General features: G+C 50.2%; 2 long non-coding RNA genes across 3 annotated transcripts; one reads left to right on the top strand and one right to left on the bottom strand.

Moving 5' to 3' along the window:
• Window positions 1-1,341: 1,341 nt before the first annotated feature.
• On the top strand, window positions 1,342-4,298 carry LOC120963042 (uncharacterized). Its single transcript, XR_012182858.1, has 4 exons — window positions 1,342-1,525; window positions 3,015-3,283; window positions 3,361-3,478; window positions 3,696-4,298. It is a non-coding gene; the product is annotated as an uncharacterized lncRNA (long non-coding RNA).
• Window positions 4,299-18,947: 14,649 nt separating this feature from the next.
• Window positions 18,948-20,112, bottom strand: LOC120963041 (uncharacterized). Of its 2 annotated transcripts, none has more exons than XR_005754723.3 (4): window positions 19,911-20,112; window positions 19,696-19,848; window positions 19,474-19,593; window positions 18,948-19,191 (listed from the first exon to the last, which is right to left on the bottom strand). It is a non-coding gene; the product is annotated as an uncharacterized lncRNA (long non-coding RNA). The 2 variants fall into 2 exon arrangements; XR_006662066.2 differs by having other exon boundaries at window positions 19,474-19,575.
• Window positions 20,113-22,251: the final 2,139 nt, after the last annotated feature.

The following is a 22,251-nucleotide window of genomic DNA, read 5'->3' as shown; positions in this document are numbered from 1 at the left end:
GTGGGTCATCAATAATCCCTCACTAGTAATCAGATTTTCAGTTTGACCAATCAGAGATTCCTACAAATGGGCCTAGTAGATGTTGGCGTGGCTCCTTCCATGTGGAACAAAACATAATTTTTTCCATGACGGTGACCGTCACTAACAGTTACCGCAATGGCGTTTGAGCAGTCAACGATTTTGACATATGGGCCTAATGATATGAGAGCGTGCCTGCTGCCTATTGGGTCCGGACGTGCGTGATGTGGCTTCTTACATGCGGGTCCACATGCTCGTGCCGACATGCATAACCGTCACATTTTGTAGGTGTTGTCAATTTGTTTTATATTGTAATTGGGGGCATATTTGAATAAAATTTGTAATTATTGATAATTTTTTTATGAATTTGTGCAAAATTGAATTGTGAATGCAATTTCAGCTCTCACAACTATGATTAAATTGCAAACTTGACAATTTTCACAGACTGTCTAAGGGTTGATGGTAATGGCTCGCCTTCGGCTTGCTGCAGTGCTTGGTATAATTGCCAAGCATTCCACCAGAATGGATGTAATTTCTATGACTCTTTGTGTTCTTTGTGCTACCTTGACTGTTGATGAATATATCAGAAGTTTTTCCCACAAAGAAAACATACTCTATGTCCAGCATTAGCGGAAGAACGCTTTATGTCCACGTATATCATTTCTATCTACAATGTGTTATTGATCTCAACTGTTCTTTTATATTGATAATTTGAACCACCAGTTTCCTATTGATTTAATAACATAATATATTGTTATAAATATGCCAATATTCACTCCAAAATATTTTTAATGAGTATTAATTATATCCTATATATAGTCCATGCAAAACAGTCAAAATCCATGGCATGCATGTGAGCCTTATATTTGGATACAAGTTATGGCTAGTGTTCTTTCCTATTGTGCTTCCTTGACACTTGATGGATAGATTGCAGGGTTTTCCTGATTTTTTCTACTATGTATGTAGTATTGGCTGAAAAGCAATTTATGTCCATGTATATCGTTTAGATCTACAACAAATTATGTATCTTAGTGGTTCTTTTTATTGATAATATAAAGTACCCAATTTCTATTTTTTCATAATACAATATACTATTATCAATATGCCAACATTCACACCACAAATATGCTTAATGACTACTCCCTCTGTCCAGAATTACTTGTCGCATAAATGGATAAAAATGGATGTATCTAGAACTAAAATACATCTAGGTACATCTACTTCTCCGACAAGTATTTCCGAGAGGTGAGAGTATTTATTATGGCCTAATTATTGGACATGCCACAAAATTCAAAATCCATGTTATCTTAGCCTTATATTTGGATACAATTTATTGCTTGCATTAATCATCGGTTGCGGCATAAATTTTGCATGCTCCTCATGGCTTTAAATTCTGACAGTAGTAGCTACTTTGTTGAATGAGTTTGATACCTCATTAGGAACAAAATAGATCCGTGTACTTTTTCAGCTACTGAAGTTCTAAGGAAGACGACTACTGAAGCCAAAGGTATTTCTTGAATCTGTTCATATAGTAATGTTTATACGAAGTGAACATCGGGCTTGCGTGAGAAGGAGACATTGAGAGTAGGGATCTTAATTTTGAAATTTCAAAGCTGCCCATGTTTGGTCGCTCGCCCCACTGCGGGTGATGGGCGAATCCTAGCCCCTTCTCCTCTAGCCCCCTTCCACATCCTCCCCTCCTGCCGCCGTCGAGGCCTTGCCCGCGTGGTGTGGGCGGGGGCGGGCAGCTCTTTCCCCGGGCACACGGCATGGGCCCGGGGGATCCTTCTGGTGGTAGTGTGGCTTGGTCGGCGGCGGTCTGGGTCGGGGGAGGTGGTTCCCCTGTCCTTAGGTGCCTTAGGCATGGCGGCGCGACCGTTGGTTGCGAGGTGGCGTGGAGGTGTTGTAGCTCGACCGATGGCGCCTGCTAGGCCCAGATCTAGGCCCTTTGGGCCCCATCTGGGTTCAGGCGGGCCGCTGGCTCTCTGCACGGCGGCAAGGCTCCTTGGAGGTGGAAGTGGGGCGGCAGTGGTCTCTGGGCGGCGGCGACGTTGGCAGCTGACATGCTGCAGCATGGGGAAGGGGACTTCACGAGCCCATCTGGGCCTGGGCGGCCAGTAGGGGCTCCGTTTGTCCTAGTTGCAGCGTCCGGTCGGTTTTCGCATCGACAGTGGAGGTAGTCCCCTCCCACTTGGCAGCGTTGCTACTGCCTCAGGTCCGTTGTTCCCTCTTCCTTCCTCTAGGCCCCGTATTGATGGCCTCAGTTTGGCGACGAGGTTGATTCATGGCCGTGGTGGCGCATGTTGGTGGACGGCATGATTAGTGGAGCACTCGGATCGGTCGGGGTGGTGAGGATTTTTGGGTCGGGAGAAATCCATGTCGGCTCATGCGGCACCGAGGTGGTGTCGCATGTGAGCGCTGTCGTTCCTTCTTGAAGGGCTTCAGGTATACCCCCTCCCCACTGCCCTCCATGTACCAGGGGAAACCCTAGGACTCGTCTAGGCAGCAACGTCGTTGTCACCTTCCTTCTTGAAGGTGTTGCTTGGTATGTGGTGCTTCGGTGTGCTTGGCGCACGGTGGGACATCTCCAGAGGGCGCAACGGTTGCCGATCTTCTTCATTTCGTCAAGCTGCCGGTGTTGGCATTTGTTTCTCTTTCTTTCTCTCATTTCAACAAGCATGTTTCGAAATTGTTGAAGTAATCAGCGCCAGATAATCATGAATATGTTATAGTGAAGTCTGGAAAGTATGTTAATGTATATTTTAGAAAGTAATTAAAGTCTACTTAATTACATCTCGGTCTAGGAAACTCATATGGATGAATTCAAGTATTCTTAAAGTGAAGTTACATCTGACTAATGTGGGCATAAAAATCTAAATGTACTTTGACTTGTAGAGTTCTGCATGACGGGTCCTTTTATGTACGGTTTTAACTGCTACTTTCAGTTAACCTTCAGTTCTACATAGGGGAATAACATTCCTTTTTGATGATAGCAGATTACCATGGACGGAGACAACAGTGGTGTGCACAATGAATTTGACCTCTTCATGACAAGCACACACAACCACCTACTCCAGCACAACCATAGTGATGAGATGGATGACTTGCTTGGAGCCTCTACTATCGTGGGCAACACTGATGATGCCAACGTTGTTGTTGCAGACCACGACAACAACGATGGAGAGACCCATAGTGAGCAGAGAATGGCCACAAGGCGTGCAAAGTATCATCGTCTGCGCAGTGAACAAATCCAACAACTTGAAGCGTACAATACATACTCAATCAATGTTTCTTACCTAGCGAAGATGTGTGCTAATCCATTTTCATTAACGTGATATGTAGTGTGTTCCGGGATTGCCCTTATCCAAATGAGAAACTCCGGAAGGACCTTAGCGAGAGGCTTGGCATGAGTGCCCAACAGGTCAAGTTTTGGTTCCAAAATAAACGCACCTTCAACAAGGTATATACCATTCTTTTCCATAGTTAATTACATATGGGTCAGCTATGATATGCAGTTATACACACACTTTGTTCTTAAATAGTACAAACTCCACTGAACATTGTAGCATTGTTTGTCATTTGATCTTACAATACTATTGTATTCCCCTCATGAACATGGTATCATACTCTGCTAACCACTAACTAAAATGATGCATACCTGAAATTAATAAATGTAGGGCAAGATGCAGCGGTGGGAGACCCAAAATTGTTGGGTAGAAAACGAGAAGCTGAAAACTGAACGTCAAGCCATCATGTTGGCTATGCAAAACAAGACTTGCCTCAAATGCAGAGGGGTGATGGTACAAACACAGCATACTTTGGAGTTCCAATGCCTATACACCGAGAATATGAGGCTCAAGGAAGAACTCCTACATGCCACTGCCTATCTTAAAGAGGGTCTTCGCCGAAATGGCATGTCGCTCCCATCGGCCCGCGACTGACCATACCGTCTTCGGTCTTAGCCAACATTCATTCCGCCGCATGAACTATAGTTTTACTTGGTTCCTCATCTAGCAAATAATGGGCCATGTTGCGTGTGTATGTACATGACTTGGTCGCTTGTTTATTTATTTCCATAGGCTCTCATGGTTGCTACGTGTTATGGAACGAGATATGGCAATCATGGCAGCAATGTAGGAGCAGTAGGATGAGCGGCTTTGGGATGGCATTGCCGTGAAGCTCGGTCCAACGCCCGTCTTTGTCTCTTTGAGTTTGTAACAGAACATATCAAGCAGATGCCAATAAATAGAGAAAGACAAACATAAAAGTTGCAAGGTGAATGTCGCACAATAACATTTTGTGTGTGTGTTCTAACATTTAATGGTATGAGTATGCCATTCATGAGATACCTCTACCATCGATGTTTTTCAGCAACATAAAGTGGTATGAGAGCATTCATCATCTTCTGGAGCCAAGGCTAGAAGTGAACCACAATCGCCATCCACCTCGCGCACTCCCCTGTGCATGCACCTGCAGAGTCATGAACGGAGCATGATGAGGAGGATCAATGGATCGTGACAAGTCGTTACTACTAGCAATGACTTCCTATTTCATTACTTCATCCTTTCCATATCCCTCTCCCTTGTTCGATCTTACTCATCAAATGGCACTCAGTTCATATCTGTAAGTTCGTTCGATCGTTGACAAGGTTCAAAGAAAGTGTGGGCCATTCACCAGGAAGGCTAAAAGCGAGATAGGGTTTACTAGACATTTTTTCTTACAAAGGCGAAGACAATTCCGCGTTTTTTCAGCCGATTCTCCAAAATTTAAGACAATTATCCTCACTCAAACTTCAAAAAGTCTTTTTTCTGAGCTATAAGAAGTGCAATACTTGGTGAAGGATTCCTTGGGCCCCTCTTGTGCCCGATGGTCTCCCACATGAATTATGCCAAATGGGAAATTTTGTCACATGTGAATAAGCAAGTGCAGGGCTTCTACAAGTCCATGGAGCACAACCTAATCAAAGAGCTCAAAGACAGGAGCACACTGGCTATGAACCTCTGGCGTGTAACACTAAAGATGATGTGCATAGTGGTGGCCTTGCTTCATCACAGAAGTAAATAACATGCCCATCAATATTATCGACCAAGAGATCTTTAACAATAGAAACATTAGGTTCAACTTAAATCATTCCAGAGGGTCTAGGTGCTCTAATGTTACTTTTTGTTAACCACAGTTGAGACTTTAGCATGTTCCTTTATCCTAACAGGAAAAGGTGGTTTCTCCATATAAGAGGTAGGCACAAATGGATCAACATTGTAAATGATAGTTTCATTTTTAACTATAACGGGTTCCTCAATCTTTTCTTTTAATAGGGGGGTGATATTTAAACCACTTCTCCTTAGAGAGATCAACATGAATAGAAAATGATTCACAAAATGAGGCTACTATCTCAGAGTCTAGTCCATATATAGTTCTAAACTTATGAAAAGCATCGGTATCTGTTGGGGATATAACTATTGGGTATGACCCGCCCAGGAGGGGTCGGGTCATACCACTGGCGGTTCATAATGACAAGGCCCATGAAGATGTTGCAGATGGTGGTTCATGGAGTAGGCTTACTAAAGGCCCGAAGCCCACGAGGCGGCTTGAGGCCCACAGGTGTAAACCGCCATATATGTATGACTTGTATTGTAAGGCATGTGGAGTTAGTCACCGAGCCGGACACGTTGTGTATGAGCCGGCCGGGACTCCGTAAGCCGCCGGGCGTCAACCTGTGTATATAAAGGGACGACCCGGTGGCGGTTTAGGGCAAGAAACGAGAGATCGGGGACTAGGTCAAGCATATTCGCTCCCTGGTAATCGAGACCCTAGCAATACAATCACAAACTGGAGTAGGCCTTTACCTTCACTGCAAGGGGCCGAATCAGTATAAACTCTTTGTGTCCTTTGTCCCGTTTAACCCCTTTAGGCTAACCTAGCTGCGATGGCTCCACGACTAAGTCCTTCCGCTAGGACATCTGCCGTGACAATTCCACGACAGTTGGCGCCCACCTTGGGGCTAGTGCATGGTGGTTTCGAGTTCTTGAAGGGCAGCTTCAAAGGGATCAAGGGATACGCAGTGGGCCGGATGACCTAGAGTCGTCGTGGCAAGCTCTACATCGATGATGCAGGCTGGGGTCCCGAGGCCGGCTCAATCGAGTATGGGTACCGGGTCCCCTTCGGCGGAATCCACGTCTTCATCGGCAAGATCGGCGAACCGGGCCTTGAGCCGGACATCTGCACCGACATCATCGAGATGGCTCAGCGTGCATACCGCTCGAGTTCAACCCGCCAAGAAGCATGCCATTGTTGGTTTCATCCATGGAGCGGAAATTGCAGAAGGATCTGTGTCTGGCAGTGAGACGGCCATCTACTCTGATGGTGAGTCGTCCATGGGTGACACTGATTCATTGTATCAGCTACAAGATGGCCGGCTTGGGGGCTATTCCAATGGTGATAGTATTCCGGACCCCTATGCGCCGCCAAACAGGGTTGCGATTTTCATGGCCGGTACACAGCCGGCGCTCGGTTCATCAACCGCCGCGGCTATGACCTCTAGCTCGACTAACGCTGTGACGGCTGGCGCTGGTGGCACCACACGCGTGCCGGCTCAAGCTTTGATAGAATTGTTGGAGGCCTTGGCAACTCTGATGGGGGTAGAGGTAACCCCGGACAACCAGGAACAGCATAAGGCGGATGTGGCTAAGCTACGAGATGAGATAGCCCAGGCCAAGGAAGAGCTCAGGGCTGAAAATGTTAGGATGGCTACGGAGCGGGCTGCTCTGAACGACGAGGCGCAATGGATCCAGGCAGAGTCTTTCCGGCTCACGTTGGACCAGAACGCTTCAAACAAAGTCATGAGGAGGAGGCACCAGAGTCATCTGCCCCTGGTTTATGAGCCGATAAACCTCTTCAATACGCCTGGAGCAGGGACCAGTGATCCACCGGTAGTAAACCGGGCGGTGGAAGCACCTGGGACTGGAGCGCCGGTTCAGCCACGCGCGATGGCCCCATCGCGTTTGAATAATACTCTGCCTCAGCATGTTCAAACACCTCCGGGTCATTATTCTAACCCTTTAGACAACATGATTGCTGCGGCAACATGATTGGCGGCTCTACCGGTTGAAGGCGAGTCTCCAACGGCAAGAGAGACACGGAGGGCCAGAGAGCTTCTTCAAATAGCTATGGCTCAATAGGCGGCTTACTCTTATAGTCGAGAGCAGATTCACTCAACCCCTCATCCAAGCCGGAGTTATAGCAGGCACATTGACTCACCAGCAGTTTCTAGCAGTGAACAGCATCGTAACCAGCCTCGTGGGCATGACCCGATGCATGATGGGGCTAATGCTCAGACTTTGGTGGATCAGGGCAGAGCGCGTCGGGAGGCCGAGCTGGCGGCTCAGGAAGCGGCTCATCAACACTCTCCGGTTTATCCATCAACTTCAGTGGAGGCAGGCGCAACCTCCAGAACCTTGGGTGTGTCGTGTTTAGTGCCGGCTCTACGTAACGAGCGTCTGCCCAAGGATTTCAAGGGTCCTTGCAAGGTGCCTAATTACACAGTAGATCAACCCCCTGAGGCTTGGGTTGAAAGTTATGAGATGGCCATGGAGATTCTGGATGTTAGTGATGCTGCGTGCGCTAAGTATTTCACCATGATGTTGGAAGGGCTGGCTCGTACTTGGCTGAAGGGGCTGCCCGCCAACTCCATTGGGTCGTGGGCGGAGCTAAAGGCCCGTTTTATTCAAAATTTCAAAGACACGTGCAAGCAGCCTATGTCAATCATGGATTTGGGTTCTTGTGTCCAAGGTGAGGGCAAGTCAACAACCCACTGGGTGCACCGGATCTCAACTATTATACATTCATCACAAAACATCAATGTTGGCTCAGCAATTTTGATGTTGGAGAAAAATTGTTGTTTCCTCCCCCTTAAGCAGAAGCTTGGACGGCTTAAGCGCCACTGCAATGACATGGGGAGCTCATGGCAGCTCTTGTCAAGTATGCCAATTCCGATAGTACCAAAGACCCAGAATCTGATGATGAAAAGCCGGGAAAGGTAAAGAAGAGCGACAGCATGAAAGGGCAGCAGTATAATCAGGCAAGCCAAGGTGGTAATGGTAAGCGTAAGGCCGATGGTAGTTTAGACTTTGTGGCTAACACCAGTGCGTAGAATAATAATCAGCGTCACAATGGAAGGCCGGCCCAGCCTGGAGGATCGAGACTCAGCCTCGAAGCGATAATGAATGAGCTTGTCTGAGGCACAGTACACGCGAGAAGCCGGCCACTCATTTATGGAAGGATTGCTCTATCACGAAGGAGTTCAAAGCTTCCGATCTCTTTCAGAACAACCATGGCCCAAACGGCAGCTCCGGATCCGGCTCTCACGGTCCAGGTTATGGTGGTGGTGGTTCTAATACCGGTTTCCAAGGCCGAGGCAATCAGGGTGGTTATAATCAACAGTCTGGTCAAGGGAATTAGCAGCAGCAGTCTGGTTATTAGAGTAACCCGAAGCAGTTGAATAGTGTACAGTACCATGTTTTCACCACAAGTTTATGCAAGCGGGATCAGAAGCTCCATAAAAGGGAAGTGAACGCAGTTGAGCTGGCGATTCCTCGTTACCTCGGTGGTCTGAACACCCTATTCTCTGGAGTCGTGAGGATCACCCGCCCCGGGTTGATAGTCCGGGTCATCTGGCTCTGGTGGTTGCACCTCTGGTTGGAGGATACAGATTCACCGAAGTGCTTATGGATGGAGGTAGCAGTATCAACATTCTGTATTATGAACTTTTCGTCGCATGAGCTTAACTGACAAGGATCTTACGCCGTCAAACACTGTTTTTCATGGCGTGGTGCCTGGTAAGTCGGCGTATCCAGTGAGCAAAATATATTTGGAAGTTGCCTTTGGAGATGATCATGACTACAAATCTGAGACATTGACTTTTGAGGAGGTTAAAATCAAGAGCCCTTATCATGCTCTGTTTGGACGGCCGGCATATGCTAAGTTCATGGCAAGGCCATGTTATGTTTATTTGCAGCTCAAGATGCCGGGTCACAAAGGCACCATCACGATACATGGAAGCCGGAAGATAGACTTGGAGTGTGAAGAAGGTGATGATGCTTATGTTGAGTCTGTTTGTGCAGCAGAAGAGTTGAAGTTTTACAAGGATAATGTTGACCCGGTTGATACGACATCTTTGAAGAAGCCAACCACAGAGCATGACCCCCTGTTGAAATTTAAGTCGGCAGATGACACCAAGCTAGTTGATTTTGTTCCTGGCGATTCATCCAAATAGTTCAGCATCAGTGCTAATCTGGATCCAAAATAGGAAAGCGCGCTCATCGAGTTCATCCGTGAGAATCGGGACATCTTTGCATGAAAACCTTCAGACATGCCAGGTGTATTGAGGGAACTCGCTGAGCACACTCTTAATATTGATCCAAAGTTTAAACCGGTCAAGCAATTCCTTCGCCGTTTCAATGAAGAAAGGCGCAAGGCCATTGGTGAAGAAGTGGCCCGGCTCTTGGCGGCTGGGTTTATTGTTGAAGTTTTTCATCCTGAGTGGTTGGCTAACTTGGTGCTGGTACTTAAAGAAAAACGGCACTTGGCGCATGTGTGTGGATTACATGGACTTAAACAAGGCATGTCCAGCTGATCCTTTGCTCTCCCCCATATTGATCAGATCATTGATGCTACGGCGGGTTGTGGGCGGTTGAGCTTTTTGGATGCTTATTCTGGTTATCATTAGATCAAGATGGCAGTTAAGGACCAGGAGAAGACAGCCTTCATCACTCCTTTTGGAGCCTTCTGCTATGTGTCTATGCCTTTTGGGCTCAAGAGTGCTCAGGCGACATACCAGCGGTGTGTGCAAAATTGCCTTCATGATCAGATTGAATGCAATGTTCATGCTTATGTGGATGATATTGTGGTGAAATCCAGGAAGAAGGAAACTTTGATAGATGACTAGATCATTAATGGCGCGCGTTGCTGCGCCCGTACCTTTTTACAATAAAATGATAGTATTTCTAAAAAATACACATTTTTACAACAAAATGGTAGGTATTTCTAAAAATACATAGGCATGCAACATAATATGAATATTATATCTGCTATATTTCAGAATAATGAAACATGAAGGTGATATAAAATAGCATGATGTAATAGTTGGTACACCACAGGAGCAATGCAACAAGGTGATCGTTGGCCAGAACATCAAATGCCTTCTTGGTCTCAATTTTGATCTATTACATGAATTTATGCATAAATCGAGCAATTTTGAAAGCAACAAAATTATTCTTTAAGAAAAACAAGCCTACATTTATTCATGAAGTTGAACAATGCTGAAAACCTTAAGTCTGCCTTATAACAAAATTATTCTTTAAGAAAAGCAAGCCTGCATTTACGCACGAAACTGAACAATGTTGAAAGCTTGAGATCTAGCTTTTGCACACAAAAATAACTCGGTTAAAAAACTTAGATGCAAGAAGACGCATCAGCGTCATCACATCTGTCCGCTAAACCGAAACTATACTAACACTCGATGTTTTAATAGTCGTTCTTTTGCAATTTTCTCTTCGCGGACACATGCAGACTCTCTGCATCCCTAAAAAAGTTGAAACTTAGAGATCAAGTAAATTAATGTATGGATGTATAATGGATATCTATATAATTCAAATGTCGTGCATTCAGTTTGTATATATAAAGAGGATAACATGATTTGTTGGCATCAGGGTGAGAGACTAAGCTTTGATGTACAGATAGGTTGTAACAATAAAGTTACCCATATGGTAGGCCATACGGGAACATCAAAAGCCGACATTCGAGGAGATTGTGCTACTATATATGGATGTATTTTTGGCCAAATGTAGAACTGGATGGTAGCATCACAAGACTCAAGTAGACAATTCAAAGCTACAATAGCATTAATAAAATCCCCACGTGGACTGAAGTAACATATGGTTTGTTTTTTTTCTATGAGGAAGAAGCGGTTACAATCAACTGAAACTTTCTTATCCCAACAATTAAACATGTTCGCATATATTACCCGTATAGGTATAGAGGAAGACGATTAGAGTACAGAGTGCAGTTTCGCATTTTTTAAGTCGACAAAACCACGGACATCAGTAGTATACGGAGAGTTGTCGGTGTTCTGGGAACGGGGGTCCCCACACTTGCCTGCCTGCGGCCCACAGCGTGGCTGAGCTAGCAGGCCCGTACGGCCCATCTTCATCAGCAAGGCATTCAAAACCCTCGCGAGGGGCCAAACCTCGGGAGGCGGACGACACAAGACCTCCTCAGGAGCGGCCTCGCCAGGCGGGCTCACGAGGAGCGGAGAGATCAAGGCAATGCAAACCTCGCGAGGCTCTCGTGACGTGAGCCATGATGATCGACACCAGGCGGGCGCCAGCGCGCGCAGCATCCTTGTTTCCTCTTTGGTGCTAAGGAGGCAGGCGTGGGCGCGGAGTACCGAGGCATCAAGCAAAGGTTTCCATATCGGTGCAACGAGACCAGGACCCAAAGGACGGCAAGACGGAGGTCACCATGGAGCCCAAGGCAGCGTCACCACCAGAGCCTTTTGCAGGCGATGACCACTTTTGTCATGATAAGCTGTACTAGCTGTCCCCTTTCGAATTGGCCGATTGTTGGCTCCCTTCCCGCTCAATATTTGGGGAGAGGACAAGGGCCTATATAAGTAGGGCTAGCCACCACCATAGAAAGCATCGAATCCTCACCCAACACAAGTTCACCAAGCACAAGAACACCTCAACCTCAGGAGGCGATTCTTCCCCTTGTACTGTTCATCATCAGCCCAAGAGGCAATCCACCACCACCACACTGGAGTAGGGTATTACACCACAACGGTGGCCCGAACCAGTATAAATCTTGTGTCTTTCTGTGTTGCGAGTTCGTCGAGTTCGTCCGCGAGATCCTAGAGAGCAAGGGCGTGGATCGGTAGGGAGGAAACCTTCGCGCGCACCCCAGAGTTCGAACCTTAAGGGTTTTGCCGGAACCCGAGATCCGACATTTGGCGCGCCAGGTAGGGGTGCGCCAAAGCTTCCTTTCGTCGCTCCGCGCCCCGTTGCTCCGTCGTCTCCATGGGGGACGCTCGCCACGCTCGGGCTGAGCGCCGGGCAGCCCTCGCCGCCCGCGTTGCTCAGACGGCTCCCATTGGCGGGCCACCTCGTCGTTCCCCATCGCCTACCATCAACGCCCCACCGGCCCGGCGGGGAACAAGCAGCAAGCATCCTCGCTGCACCCCTCGGTGCGGCGGGACGGCCGCACCGTCACTCCATCGCTGACCCCGGCCGATTCCTCGTCCCATGCACGTCGCGCTCCCATGGACGTGCGGGCCGCGCTCCTCATGGCGAATGAGCTCCTGCGCTACTGCCCGGTCGACGACCTCTACGAGGACTGGCTCGACCGCGTCGCCGAGCTCGTCCGCGCAGCAGGGGGCTCCCCGGCGCCGTCCCTCTCTCTGCCTGGCCCTCCGCCAGCCATGGGCGACGTGGCTCACGGAGCGCCTCCACCACCTCTGCATCAAAACGGTGCCCTGGCGCCAAGACGCACTGCTCCATGACGCGCCCCACCACGCCCAGTGCCTGCGCGTGAAGAGAAAAGCTATCAAGAAGTCCCTCCGCCGCAAGAAAATGCTCTGCCGCTTCTCGCACCACCGCGCCAGGACCGGCCACCGCGGCAAGACCGCGCGCCACCAGTAGCGGCAGGGCGCGGACCCCATCAAGACCAAGCTCCACCCCCAAGGCGGGCCCCGGTAACCTCAGCTGGCTGCCGCACTTTCACCCCCGAGCTGCGTAGCGTCGCCTGGCCGGGCAAGTTCAAGCCGGATCTGCCTCCTCGCTACGACGGCACCCCCGACCCCGCCGAGTTCCTGCAGCTCTACGAGCTGAGCATCGAAGCGGCCAACGGCGACGAGAAAGTCATGGCGAACTGGTTTCCCATGGCTCTCAAGGATGGCGCCCGCTCCTGGCTCCTAAACCTGCCTCCGGGCTCGATCTCCTCCTGGGACGAGATGCGCGACCGCTCCGTCGCCAACTTCCAGGGCACTCGCGACCGCCCGCCGGCCGCGGGTGACCTGCGCCGCGTCAGGCAGCAACCAGGAGAGACCCTCCAGAAGTACATCCAGCGCTTCAACAATGCCTGCCTCAAGATCCCCAAGGTGACGGACGAGGCCATCATCTCTGCGTTCTCTAATGGCGTCCGCGACGTCAAGATGAAGGAAGAGCTCGCTATCCACGAGGAGTTGTGCACGTCTCTAGAGTTGTTCAACCTGGCGACCAAGTGCGCAAGAGCTGAGGAGGGACGCCTCTCCCTTCTCGAGCTCCTAGCTGCAGACCCGGAGGAGATAGCCAAGGCCCAGGACGTGAAGCGCAAGGGAGCAGTCGTGCTCGCAGCGGAACCAGACACCAAGCGAGGCAGGGACCAACCAGAGTCGTCCAAGAGCGGTCGTCCGTTTTGCGCCTTCCACAACCTGAACACCCACAACACCAGCGACTGTCAAGAGCTCAGAGCCATTTGTGAAGGACGCTTCGGTCGGCACCCCGAGCGCGGTGACTGGGGCTACGGCAGAGGAGGAGGACATGGTGGCGGACGCTGGGACGACCGTGGCCCGCGCCAAGAGTGGCGCTACCGGCCTCATGAGGACCACTGGCAGGATCAGCCTCGCGAGGGCGCCTGGAGGGATCAGCCTCGCGAGGGCACCTGGAGGGATCAGCCTCGTGAGGATCGTCCTCAAGGCAACGCTGGACTCCCTCCGCTGCCGCCACCACCAACAAGGAAGCCGACGACATCGCCAGGAGGGCATCCAAGCGGTAGCCCCAAGAGCCCAGCGTCTTCGAGGAGCGGCTCTTCAAGTCGTCGGCAACGCCAACACTTTCAAGCACAGCTCAGCCTCGGGAGGAGCTCCCGCAGCCGCCTGCCACAGGAGCCCCAACCTGTGGCCTGACTATGGGAGCACGCCTGCTCTTGGCGCTCGAGCCCCAGGAGGAGCGCTGGACCAAGGAATTCAAGCAATACCTGATGCAAGGGACGCTGCCGGAGAAGGAGGAGGACGCGGAGCGCGTGGCCCGGCAGGCCACAGCATAGTGCGTCCGGGACGGTGAGTTGCATAGGAAGCGACCAAATGATGTTTCACTATGCTGCATTCCCAGAGATCAGGGGAAGGAGTTGCTATCTGACATACACGGTGGGGATTGCGGGCACCACTCATCATCATGGACCCTCGTCGGCAAGGCATTCCGCAGTGGATTTTACTGGCCCACAGCGCTCAACGACGCAGCAGAGCTGGTGAAGTCTTGTGAAGCCTACCAGTTCCACGCCAAGCAGATACATTAGCCAGCTCAGGGCCTCCAGACCATACCACTCACGTGGCCATTCGCGGTCTGGGGGCTGGATATCTTGGGCTCCTTCCCTCGGGCGCCAGGGGGCTACCGCTACCTCTACGTCGCTATCGACAAGTTCACCAAGTGGGCGGAGGTGGAAGCTGTTCGCACCATCCCAGCTGGTTCTGCGGTCAAGTTCGACAAGGGCATCGTGAGCCGTTTCAGAGTCCCCAACCGCATCGTCACCGATAACGGTTCGTAGTTCACCAGTAACCTCTTCAAAACATACTGTGCTAACCTTGGAATGTAGATCTGCTACGCTTCGGTGGTGCAATCCAGGAGCAATGGCCAGGCTGAACGTGCCAACACAGAGGTCCTGAGGGGCCTCAAGACTAGGACCTTTAAGAAGAAGCTTGAGGCCTGCAGCAGGGGCTAGTACCACGAGCTCCAGTCCGTGCTGTGGTCCATCCGCACCACCGCCAGCAAGCCGACGGGCAAGACCCTGTTCTTCCTCGTCTACGGAGCTGAAGCGGACCTCCCTCACGAAGTCAAGCATCACTCCGCACGGGTCCTGGCGTTTGATGAAACGCAGCAGGACGCCACGCGGGGGATGGACCTGGTGCTAGGGGAGGAACGCCGCCGCGAAGCTGCACTAAGGGCGGCAAGGTACCAGCAGGCGCTGCGGCGGTACCACCGTCGCAGCATCCGCTCCAAGACACTCAAGACGGGTGACCTCGTCCTGAGGCGGGTCCTCTCCAGGGAAGGGCTGCATAAGCTCTCACCTATGTGGGAGGGCCCGTTTAAGGTCATCCATATCTCCAGGCCTGGCGTCGTGCGCCTGGAGACACAGGACGGGGTGCCCATCCAGAACGCATGGAACATCCAGCACCTCCGGAAGTTCTACCCATGAAACAAGGCCCAGTGCCTGTGAAGAAAGGCCCAGTGCCTGTGAAGCAAGGCCCAGTGCCTGTGAAGAAAGGCCCGGTGCCTGTGAAGAATCGCCGCCCGTGACACTCTCACGTAATAATGAGTGGGGCTGTACACGCCCCGGAGTCTCCGGAGAGCCGCCCTCGGGCCTCGGGGGATCCCTCCCACGCCTAGTGGCAGCACTTAGCTCCGGGCTGGTGAGAAGACTTGAAGACTAGACTAGGTGCCGGACGCGGCTTTTCATTTGCTTTCCGTAGTTGGCTCGTTTTCTTTTAATCGAAGTTGCTTCCAGTGTTCCTTGCCGATTTGGTTCCATCGCCGTTTGCTGCTTTTCCCGACTTTAGTTCACCTGTGTTCTCTCTCTCGCATACCTCGCGAGGGGGCTAGGCAGGTGCCCTCGCGAGCGTTTTTCCTTCTGAGTTGCTCCTTCTCTTTGCCTTCGGTCTGTTTTCTCGCGAGGCACCCTCGTTCGATCCCACAAGCTTGCGCACCTCTCCTAATCCGTGCCCCTCGGGTACCGTGATATGAAGCGCTGGGTCAAGGCTCGGGTGAAGGATAAGTCTCCTAGCGAGCTTCCTAACGAATTTTATGCAGTTCCTGAGCAACCACTAAGCCAAGACGAGCACAAGGAAACAAGTGCCTCGCGAAGAGGAGGCTGCCCCGAACACGCCAGGCTAAGTTATCTCAGCACGGAAACAAAAAGCATAGCGTAATAATCAAGGAACCACAGTTCGATACACGCCCCTCCGGGCCCATACTGGTTTCATTTTTATGCAGGAAAGAAAAGAAGAGCAAAACAAAAGCAGCATTGCAGCGATCCACGGGGGCAGGCCCCTAGCGACGTCCCGAGCCTAGCCGGATCCCTCCTCGCGCTTCACGGAGGTGCGACGACGAGACGACCCGCTACCACCTTTGAAGCGAGCGCGGCGGCGTGGTGGCTGGTCGTAGCCGCAGCTGCTGGAGCTTTCGCTGAGAGAAGAGCCCCCGTAGCTGGACGAGGCGCGGCCGGCGGGCTCGCCCTCGCCCTCGTCACGGCCGTCACCGAGACCGAGCACCTCCTCGCCGTCGTTCGTCTCAGGGAAGCACCCGGCGCGGCGACCATCTTCCCTAAACACCCTCACGAAGAGGGTCGCATCACCATCGTACTTGAAGTGGAGGGTGCACCGCCTGCCCAAGCCACGCGCGTGAGCGAACGTCTGCCAACCACGGGTCAGGGCTATGTTGCCCGCAGCGGAGACCTCGACCACAACCCAGGAGGCCCTGCTGCAGCAGCCGTCCGCCTGCAGCCAGAGCCCGCCTGAGCCGGAGGCCGGCAGCTCGTCGACGAAGAAGCGCGGAAGCTGAAGCCAGCTGCCGGCAGGATCCTCCGACCAGACAACGAACTCCGGCAGCACCTCCGCCGAGTGGAAGCGCGGCCGGGGAGGCCGCGCCACCACGGCACGCCTCCCCTCATAGATGGGGCTGCCGCGACCAGAGCGACCCCCGCCATGCGCAGCGGCCCCACCCCGGGAGCGGAGAGCCGCGGCGGGAGTCGTGGTGTGCTTGCAGGGACGACTGCGTCCCCGCTTGGGCGCCGGGGAGCCGGGCCCTTCGCGAGGAGCCCTTCCTTTCTCTGCGGCGGAGAACCTCTTCGATGGCGCCATTGGGGCCGGCGATGGAGCAGAGAAGGAAGTAGCGAGCGGAATGGGAAGAAATGGGCGAAGGGGGCTCCGCACCCTTCCTCATTTATAGTAGGAGAAGGCCAACCAGCGCCCCCCACGATCACAGGTAATGATGGTCTTCCTTGCATGTCGCAGGGACTTGTCAAGTCGGGCAGTTGTCGAGGCAGTGTGGGGAAGTGGAGACACCCACGTCCAATCAACCGCCATGCGTCGACCAAGGCCGCAGGCTTTTAGGGCCCGCGGCACTCCGCGCTTGACCTTTGGCTTCGCCGCGAAGCCAAGCTCGAGCGCGCCTTGGGCTAGGGGGCTACTGTCGGCGTTCTGGGAACGGGGGTCCCCAGACTTGCCTGCCTGCGGCCCACAGCGTGGCTGAGCTAGCAGGCCCGTACGACCCATCTTCATCAACAAGGCATTCGAGACCCTCGCGAGGGGCCAAACCTCGCGAGGTGGATGACACAAGACCTCCTCGGGAGCGGCCTCGCCAGGCGGGCTCACGAGGAGCGGAGAGATCAAGGCAAGGCAAACCTCGCGAGACTCTCATAACATGAGCCATGATGATCGACACCAGGCGGGCGCCAGCGCGCGCAGCGTCCTTGTTTCCTCTTTGGTGCTAAGGAGGCAGGCGCAGGCGCGGAGTACCGAGGCATCAAGCAAAGGTTTCCATATCGGTGCAACGAGACCAGGACCCGAAGGACGGCAAGACGGAGGTCACCATGGAGCCCAAGGCAGCGTCACCACCAGAGCCTTTTGCAGGCGAAGACCACTTTTGTCAGGATAAGCTGTACTAGCTGTCCCCTTTTGAATTGCCCGATTGTTGGCTCCCTTCCCGCTCAATATTTGGGGAGAGGACCAGGGCCTATATAAGTAGGGCTAGACACCACCGTAGAAAGCATCGAATCCTCACCCAACACAAGTTCACCAAGCACAAGAACACCTCAACCTCAGAAGGCGGTTCTTCCCCTTGTATTGTTCATCATCAGCCCAAGAGGCAATCCACCACCACCACACTGGAGTAGGGTATTACACCATAACGGGTGCCCGAACCAGTATAAATCTTGTGTCTTTCTGTGTTGCGAGTTCGTCGAGTTCGTCCACGAGATCCTAGAGAGCAAGGGCGTGGATCGGTAGGGAGGAAACCTTCGCGCGCACCCCAGAGTTCTAACCTTAAGGGTTTTGCCGGAACCCGAGATCCGACTAGAGTATACCAATTGGTTGGAGATCTGATGGCACCCTCAAACATGATGAAGTGGACAGTGCACGGTGGACCGCAATGCCCTATTATAGTAAACGGTAATAACGGTAAAAAAAGGGTAAGGAATATGGCCTCTTAATAAGTTAGCAATATGCAAAAGTAAAAATATACTGAAAGATAAATCAATAAATAATTTAGGACTATGTAGAATGACAAATATGCCTCTTAATACATTCATATAAACATGTGAGAAATTAAATTAAAAACTGAAAACAGGTATTAACAAACTATTATATAAACTGAATTAATACGCAACATCAACAGTCATTTCAGACGACTGCAAATCAATCTTGCACTTTTGGGAGGATGTCATATGCATTGCAAATTCTGATGGTTGTTCGGTTTAATCAATTTCTCAACCTTGATTGTAGATAATAGTGGTTTACATTTTAATGCAAAAAGGGATGGTATAAACATTCACATGTTAACATAAATATGAGAGAAGAGAAACAGAGGACACAAATAAGGCAATTAAGTTTATGAACATGGCATGACATCACAGACTGTTAATGCTGGTACTGTACATATAGTTTTTGATCAATACATCGGTAGCCATGGAACAAATGAACGGAGATTAATCACAGTCAGAAACTAATATATCTTTAGAAATAGAACACTAAAACTTCATATCAGTAGCTTATTTCCATCACATAGACACCCAAGATTATGTCCTCTACTGTAACAACAAACAAGCCTTGATATCGAGAAATTGAGCCATCCACTGGCCAGTAATATCAAAACAAAAGTATCAGAACCAAGAAATCATTACACTAAAACTTAGAACCACACCAACATCATATGCACCATCCTCCCATAATTTACATGAAACAGTTTAAGCTAAACTTATATTTTCAGAACCAATTCCCGTAGGATGGACGAAATTCAAGTTATACTGCTTGTTTCAGCAACATAGATATGTTAATTATTGAAGTGACTTTCAATTACAGCTCTACGTTATTCCTACTGGCTTCAGCCATGCAAGAACTTGTCTTGGTGTAAGGAAGATGAGGTATTGTAAGTCCTACAACATGTAATTAGTGTGAATCAGTAAATCACATATGTTGTGACCTTATCCTCAATAACAATAGTCAATAGTAGTAGTTTTTTTAGACTCTGGAACTTTATACACAATCAGTAGCATCAAATTTTACAAATTGTAGGCACACATACATATGGATAATAAGATATGTGACTGAGACTCTGGAAGTGTATACACAATTAGATAGTCAGTAGCATCAAATTTTACAAATCGTGGGCATACATACATATGTACAATAAGACATGTGAGTACATGTATACTAACCTTGGTGGCAACCATTGCAAATCGTGAGCTTTAGAAGTGCCCGAACTAACCACCGGAATCCGTCGGCAGTTCCAATACATCAACTGGGAGATGTGAGAGCAACTGTAGCAGAACAAGAGTCTGTCGTGAATTGGGAGCAAAAGAAGAAAGCGGCATCAATCAGAAGGGAGTCGGTACCAGTAGTAACTGTATGGAAGATGTGAGAAAGGAGGGGCGATAAACCTGCGGTGGCAACCTGGCGAGAAGCATGGCCAGAAGATGTGATGTTGCCAAGTAAGGTTGGGGAATGAGCAATAGCAGGGTGGGTGGAGATTATATAGAGACGCAACGATTAAAGGAAGAAACCGATCCAGAATCGTGAGCGTCCTCGCACATCTAATAAAGGAGGAAGATGAATCACATAAAGGAAGAAATTGAATAAGAATCAATTGACAAACCTGCAATAATCGGACACCGGAAAAGAGTGGCAAACATCAATTGCGATTAATGCCTGCAGCAACTGCGATTGACTACGTGCTAAATCACTGGCAAGTGGATTCTAATCGCAGCCGATGCTTCGGCCCCCTGTCCCCTTGGCGTCGCCTAGTGGGGCGACCATGTCGGTGGATGTGCGGTCACTCGCATCGTATGAATCTGCCGTCCGCGAGACAAGAACTGGATGACGCCCACCGGGATCCTTGCTCGCTCTGGAAAGTTGTGTTTTCACGGGCTTTGTTACTCGTGGGCGTCAGGCCCATATGCCCAAATAATAGGAGAGCTCCAATTTTGTTTTGTGAGCAGTGGCCCAGCCCGTCTAGCTCTCTCTGTTAGCAACTGAAGCCCATAGGGGATTGCACTTACATCCAACGGCCTGAAACGCTTAGAAGAGCAGATTCAATGGTCGAAAATGACAATGGTCTAAGCGGGCTGAAAAAGTGCTCGGTTATAATGTTTCTAAATTTGAAGGAGACCTTCGACAATCTCCGGTTCTACAAGATGATGCTTAATCCGTCCAAGTATGTCTTTGGTGTGCCAGCAGGCAAGCTTTTAGGCTTTCTGGTTTCTGAGCGAGGTATCGAAGCTAACCCAGAGAAAATAAAGGATATCACTTCCCTGGCTAAGCCGGCGTGTATCAATGATGTTCAGCATCTGGTGGGTCATATTGCGGCCTTAAGCCGCTTCATAAGCTGATTGGGTGAGAAGGCTATCCCTCTATACCAGATGATGAAGAAGACAGATCACTTTGTCTGGAGTGATGCTGCTGATGAGGCATTTGAGGCCTTGAAGAAACAGTTAGCTGAGCCCCCGGTTCTTGCTGCTCCTTTTGATAAGGAGACTTTGTTGTTATATGTAGCTGCTAACAGCAGAGCCGTCAGTGTGGCAATCGTGGTGGAACGAAAGGAAGCAGGCAAGGAATATCCGGTTCAGCGGTCGGTTTACTACATCAGTGAGGTGCTTATTGAGTCCAAGTAGAGGTATCCGCATTGGCAGAAGCTTGTGTATGGGGTGTTCATGTCTAGTCGACAACTTAAGCAATATTTTCTGGGTCATCCCATTACTATGGTCAGTTCTGCTCCCTTAGGGGACATTATTCAAAACAGAGAAGCCACAGGTCGGGTAGCCAAGTGGGCCATTGAGCTTGGACCCCATGGTCTGAAGTATATGCCTCGCACATCCATCAAGTCTCAAGCACTTGTGGATTTCATAAATGATTGGACAGAGCTGCAGATGCTTGAGGAGAAGCCGGATAGCACATATTGGACTATTCACTTTGATGGCTCTAGACAGTTGGAAGGCTCGGGGGCTGAAGTCATTTTAACTTCCCCACGAGGTGGTAAATTTTGTTATGTTTTAAGGTTGATGTTCCCTGGTACTAACAATGCAGCTGAGTATGAAGCCTTGCTCCATGGTCTTCGGATGGCTAAGGAGATGAATCTAAGCCGGGTGAGGTGTTTTGGTGACTCAGACTTGGTGGCTCAGCAAGTTTCAGGCACTTGGGATTCTAAGGATCCGCTAATGGTGGCTTATCGCCGCGAGGTTGATGCTATTGCTGGTCACTTCATAGGTTATCAAGTGGAACATGTTGATCGCAGGAAAATGAGGCAGCTGATGCTCTGAGCCAGTTAGGGTCCCAGCGTAAGCCGGTGCCACCTAACACTTTCCTGGACATCTTGCATAACCCTTCAGTCAAATTGCCTACAGAGGAAGATCTTGCTATTCCTGACCCGGAAGCACAATTGGTGGTGGCTCTTCATGCTATTCCGGATTGGACGGTCCCATATTTGGCTTATATGACCAGGGATGAGTTACCTGAGGATGAAACTTTGGCCAGGCAAATAACCCGGCAGTCTAATTCAATGACCATTGTCAATGGCGAGTTGCATCATCGCAGTGTCACAGGGGCGTTTCAACGTTGTGTTTCTCCTAAGGAAGGTTGTGAGATCTTACGAGAGATTCATGATGGAGATTGTGGTCATCATGCCGGCTCTAAGTCTCTTGTAGCCAAGGCTTTCCGTCATGGTTTTTACTGGCTGACGGCTCATGCTGACGCAGAGGATTTGGTCAGTAAATGGGATGGTTGTCAGAAATTCTCACGACGAGCTCATGTGCCGGCTCAAGAATTGAGGATGATTCCAATTGCTTCGTCGTTTGCGGTTTGGGGGCTTGATATGGTTGGACCTTTCAAAAGGTCCAAGGATAAAAAGACCCACCTTTTGGTGGCGGTTGACAAATTTACAAAGTGGGTTGAAGCAGAGCCGTTTAGTGTGATGCGGCAATGGCGGTTCAATTCATCAAAAA

Source organism: Aegilops tauschii, chromosome 4 (genome assembly GCF_002575655.3).
Source record: "Aegilops tauschii subsp. strangulata cultivar AL8/78 chromosome 4, Aet v6.0, whole genome shotgun sequence".
NCBI classification, from domain to species: Eukaryota; Viridiplantae; Streptophyta; class Magnoliopsida; order Poales; family Poaceae; genus Aegilops; species Aegilops tauschii.
Note: the sequence above shows the minus strand (reverse complement) of the source record. Positions and strands in the feature narration are given on the sequence as shown.